A 6,150-nucleotide genomic window follows, 5' to 3' on the forward strand; every position below is an offset into this window, starting at 1 on the left:
CGGTCGTCCCTCTCGCTCGCGACTCCACATACACCTTCAGTATAGATGTGAGCATGCACATATATACAGTTTTTAACGACAATGGACATGCAAGGATTCAACAATGGACATTCAACAATGAGAAACAATAGTACTTCCTTCTACAGCTGATATGATGACAGACAAAGCCAATAAAGGCCACAAATGTCATATACGGTAATTAATGGGAATGACAAAGAGAAACAAGGTAGCTGACAAAACAATGTACTCTGCGGTAGTGATAAAGATCAAGATTGCTGACTGAATAATAATACCTAAATATCATAGTCTGGCTACATAGTTTTTGGTCTTTAGAAATGTTGGCTGGCTTGAAGTAGACACTATAAAACAAAGAAAGCAGCCAGACATATATAAACTCAATGAAAATAAAAATCACTAAATAAAGATACTATAAGTGAAATTTGAAAAAAAAAACAGATAAAAGATATACACAGTGGAACTAATTTGAACAGAGACACTGTTCAGGAATACCTGTTTGATGTCTGGCAGTTATATGATTTACAAGTGATAGTGTTATAATGCACTCTTTTTCATGGACTTTCCTTCTGGGTGTTTGTCAGTTGACGTTTCGAATAGTGAATGCTTATCTTCAGATTTTCTGCATTTTGAACAAAAATGAAAGAATATTTCTTCTGTGTTTGGACCTTCTGTTTATCAAGTTATTTAACTGACATCGTTAGATTACACGTAAGTTGAACCTGTTGCCCGTTTGCCGAGCTTAACTGACTATATTTCTTTCAGCAGACTCGATATGGTCTGATTTATAGTTTGTAGTTCTTTCATTTTGCTCTTTCACATAGTAGTATTTTTCACATTTCAGTATAGTGTGTTGATCAATGCCAGTCAAGATCATTGACAGTCAAGATCAACAACTGAAAGCATTTTTGTACCTGACAATAACTGGTGACCGTAAGTCCCACAATCCCCAGCGTCGTGGCCTAACTTTGGTTGAGGTGGCTATAACCTGTGCCTATAGGCATAGATTATTTCATATGATGCCTTCATGACAGTAGTTGCATCGTGCATACGTGACTTGTTTTACCGGCATAGTTACAGGAGAATGTTATCATTAACTGGAATTGAGATAACACAAACAATTACATGTCTGACCTTGTTTGCATGTATACGTGTATACTCTAATACATATACACTGCAAGTATATATGATATATGAGTTATATTTACACTATTACACTATACCGTTATAGGTGGTGTACCTGGTATATTAATATGTTGAGTGAAGACACTTTTGAATATTAATGTAAGACCACACCACGATACACAGTTCGTCTTCTTTCTTTCATTCTTTCTAAAATTACAGTATTATGATGTTTATTCGAAACGAACTCTTCCTGAAATTGCAAACAAATGAACATGAATTCTTTTTACCCATAGTGTCGAGTGAAAACAAATCGCTGACCTAGCTGCGCGTTTCAATAATTGGTTGGTTGGTTTGATGTTCAACGTCGCACTCAACGTTACTCCAGCTACATATTGGAATGGGCTAAATTATACACATTTCAGTAAAACATGGAGATCAGAGTATGTAATATGAACGAGATGGCCGTACAAGAGCATAAACACTTGTCATAGAAGTCGTAAACCCGACGATAGCCCGGAATAGACAAACACGAGTGTTCGGAAAAGCCCGACGAGTGTTCGGCAGAGCCGACAGAGTGCAAAATCTGACAATCAGATCGCGTCATATATTTGCCTGAAACAAGTTTACTAAGCTATTCTTCACACGTGAATGTGATGCATATTGACAGGTTCGTTGAGTGTATTGATTATTGTTATGTGTGACGAAAGACGGTAAGAATTAGGCGGGAGTGGTGTTTGTTGTTCAGTTACAGACCGATCCAGTCCCGGCCGATAAGCCGCACCCACTAGCCGTCATGACGTTAGAGGGGATAGATAAATCTCCCGCAAATCGCCAAATATGGCGTCACAGCCCGAGAAACTTGCGTGTGTGATGATTTTGGCCTTGATTATTTCGGTACCCGTCGTTTGTCAGAAAGATCTAAAGAGAAGAGTTACACATATTTCGTTTGGGGTTATATTTCTGGATTTGTGGTGTAAAGCTGCACGGTGTCAACGAAAACGAAGTAGATGTGGTATATATATATATATATATATATATATATATATATATATATATATATATAGAGAGAGAGAGAGAGAGAGAGAGAGAGAGAGAGAGAGAGAGAGAGAGAGAGAGAGTAATATATACGACGAGCGTGTAGATCTATGGTTTTTGTTTAACCTACAGTGCCATATCGGGTCCCTGTGTTATGCAGTCAACATCACCATTGTGGAGGCTGAGAAGAGGATTACAACAAGTAAACAGAAGCACATGGTCGATTTGCATATTTTTGACAAGTGAAGGTCATATCTATAAATAGACCGTCAACAGTAAAAGCTGCGCCTTGATAGAAGTGACTTTGCAAGAAACAAGAAAACAATAGGACCATTTTATCAATTTTAATAATACGACATTCTCCTATATCATCACTTTTTAACGTTGTCATATTGATCACAATAATTATTAGTCAGGTGACTTCGAAAACAGACAGACATTACAGTGACATTTTGTTGGGCGACGGTTTTCACCCAGTCGTGATATATTATACTGAAATAACATATATTATTTTTAGAGCGTGCGGAACTTGTGCACATGTTATTGGTCTTGTACAAACCATTTCACACGAAGATTGGCTACCGTGAAGTGCCAGCAGATGTGTCGGTTACAAGCCTGTCATAACTGTGGCACAAGCCAAGGGGACCGAAGATAGAGCCAGCACCTGTAGTTGGCATGGCTATTGCTAAGCTATCTGATCTGTCATCCAGAAAAAGGAAGCCTGTGATGGTAAAATTATCTGGACAGAGGTATCGAACCACACTTACAATGCAAATATACTATATACTGATATGGAAAACCCAGTCCAGCTTTACAGGAGTATGGACTGAACTTTATACATTGAAATCCCTACATATCTGTGGCCTGTAATATCTTCAGTGTTTAATGACAACATTTTTGAAAAATCAGTTGAACAACTTTCATTTCTTTATCAGTATCGATAGACAGCTTGTCAGCATTGCACAAATAAACCAAATGTCATTGATCATTTGAAATAAACTAACAGGTATTCGTCTACCTACAAGTTTAAATTTCTTCATTCTATTTATCGTTCTCTCGACATGTATTCTGTGATGAGCAATTTGTCTCGTCTCTGCCACATCACCAGCCGTCATCTGTGCAACAGAAGATGCTAATGGAGGAATATTTAAATTTAAGTTCAATTCTAAAAGTTTAGGTGTGATGCGGAAACCCTTATCAGACATAACTGAATCGCCACCATGTATATACTCATTTGCTTTTAGCTGTCCAAGCAGTGTATAAAATCCACTCTTTTACATATTTCAATGTCCGAAATGGAGCCAGAAAACAACATTGACACAAACATAACAGAACCTCTAGGATCAATTGCAATTAAACGTTTTAAGGTTGTATTTGATTTTTACTGTGAATAACACTGAGGTTGAGAGTCAAAAGCTGATGGTTTCTGTGTTTTAATTTCTGTGCAGTCAATAATAGCTATTGAAGTTGGAAATTCTCTCTTAAAATCTGCAGGCATCTGTTCTATGATGGTGCTCCTGTGAGGCCAGAAAGATAAATATCCTAATTTTAAATACATGTGATGCAACACACTGTTCAATATGACACTAGCAGACTGAACTGACAGAAAACCTGTACGCAATATCTTTCAAACGAAAACCATTTCGCAGTCTACACAGCACAAGTAATAATTGACATGCCATTCAAAAACAATAATTGACATGCCATTCAAAAACAATAATTGACATGCCATTCAAAAACAATAATTGACCTGCTCAGCATAAGCTGCTGAGAGTTGACGTGACATGGACCCTGACCTCTCTGATCCCCTTGGTTACTTTAGATTTATCTGTTCAGTTCAATACATATTGTCAACAAATAGAAGTGCATAACAGCCTGAATTTCATTTGTGTAGACTTAGGCAACATATGTACCAGTTTCCTTAGTCTCAGTAAAATCTGAACTTGTTGCAACTGATTCAGTTGAAGTGGTACAGGTGGATCCTTTTCAGGCAGTTACAGGAAGAATGCTTTGCTCCAGCTCAGAAACATTAACTACATGTGCAGCTGCAGAGGCATCTACATTCACAGTGCTGAAATTCAATGATAAAAACAGATAAATCATGGCGATTGATTAAGAATTTCAAGATGAATTGTCTGTATTAAATAAAACAATATCATGACTTTGACATTATCCTGATAGCTGTGTGAAATCTAAATCCTTAAGCCTCACTGCCAGTTGTAAACAATATGTTGCTGCCTCAAAGCATTTGTTACAAACCATCAAAATCTTTTGACAATATAAATTTGCTCTCACGTTTTCCTTTTCTTCCTTGACTTGAACGGGGTGCTTCCATCCCCAAGTAGTGGGTCAGGGTATTCATCGGTGGGCCTTGCTTCTTCATAGAAATGCTGAAATATTGAAGTTTGGCTTCATGATAATGTATCAGAATTACACTGAAACATCTTGTGTTGACAGTAACTATATCGACATGTGTGTTTGCAATTTGATAGGACTGGGTCACTCGGGTGTCGTCGTGATTTTGACACGAAATATCTGCAAATTTACATATTTACACAAGCAAAAAGTGTTCTCAAATTAAATGATATAACAGGCTTTGGACTCCAATATTGATGAATTTCGACCACGTTAAGTGTTATACATGTATCTGTCTGAAGCTAGTGGCTCAAGATCGCCCTGAACGTGCTGATATCAATTCTGACATGTTTGTTTACATGCGACATCACCGCTCTGTTTTCGATGCTTACTGAGTCATATAGGAATTACAACGCTTTTCAAAAATGATTTTGTGGGTATAAACCCCTACCTTGTTTACAGCATGTACTAAATATTAATTTCCTACTTGCTGTCATGTATTTACATTGGATAATGCAAAAGTCCAAGAAATCGACCAAATTCTCACCTCTGAGCAGACGAAGTTTCGTGGACGATGGTGTTGACATTCAGGTGATCATGTGGCCTACCAAACGCCTTGATCCATCGCAAACACTTTTCGCGTGACCGTTTCGCTTTGGGGAAAGTTATGAAGCGAACCCCAGCGATACGCAAGGGGTATCTTGAGTCTGAGTTACACAAACCATAGGCACATGGCTTTACCGGCATTGTTGACCCCGGAAAAATGTCTCACAAATCCGCACAGCGCGCTGGGCCTTCTGATTGGCCGAAATCGACGCATGCGCCAGTTTTGATTGACAGACTGGATCGGTCTATCCCCGACACCGCCCTACTTCACACAACTCGCAACGGGCCGTTGACCCACACTGGAACAAAATTTATGACGTCATCGGGGAGCGTGACGTCATGACAACAGCGACCCGGGTGCTGTTGTACAAAATAACCTTAGCTTAGCGCTGAGACTACTTCGTCTATGTTAACCCCCTGGATGCCACAGGGACATATATGCCCTTCCTCTACATCCCTTACTTTGAAAGTCCAATAAAATTCTAAATATACCACGCACATATATATACTTCACAGTTTTGAATTCTGCGGAACATTCCCCGTTTCCTGATACCATCCACTATTATCTCAGACCAGGCTAAAGTACTTAAAATTGCTTTTCAAAATAGGCTTCATCGTAAATGTCGCCATTTTTCACCTTATCGAAAATCGCGATTCAGAGCGTTATTTGCTGTATGTTTTGAAATGCGAAAATCGGATAAATACTGTGCATATTAATGATCACTGATATCAAGTTTTCATGTAACCAGTAATGATAATTCTGAAACGTCGCCGATGAACCCAGAATCGTTTGGGATGCTTTCGAAAATGCACTTACACGAACGCCGAAGTGCACTTTCCGCCATATTAGATGGTGTTTACAAAATCCCATTTCTAGAAGGCCGGTATTGAGATGCCCATTACGTCGCTTATATTTCATAGTCAACAGCGAGAAATGCTTCATTGAATTCCCCCCACATCTTAGAATCAAATTACAAAAGGTCTTTGTCACCAATACCAACTGTCTAGCTAAAA

At 38.6% G+C, this 6,150-nt stretch overlaps 1 pseudogene; it reads right to left on the bottom strand.

Annotated features, from left to right (window-relative positions):
* Nucleotides 1-3,095: 3,095 nt before the first annotated feature.
* Nucleotides 3,096-5,278, bottom strand: LOC137281004 (uncharacterized; annotated as a pseudogene).
* Between the last annotated feature and the right edge of the window lie 872 nt (nt 5,279-6,150).

The sequence above is a fragment of the Haliotis asinina genome, chromosome 4, assembly GCF_037392515.1.
Source record: "Haliotis asinina isolate JCU_RB_2024 chromosome 4, JCU_Hal_asi_v2, whole genome shotgun sequence".
NCBI lineage: Eukaryota > Metazoa > Mollusca > Gastropoda > Lepetellida > Haliotidae > Haliotis > Haliotis asinina.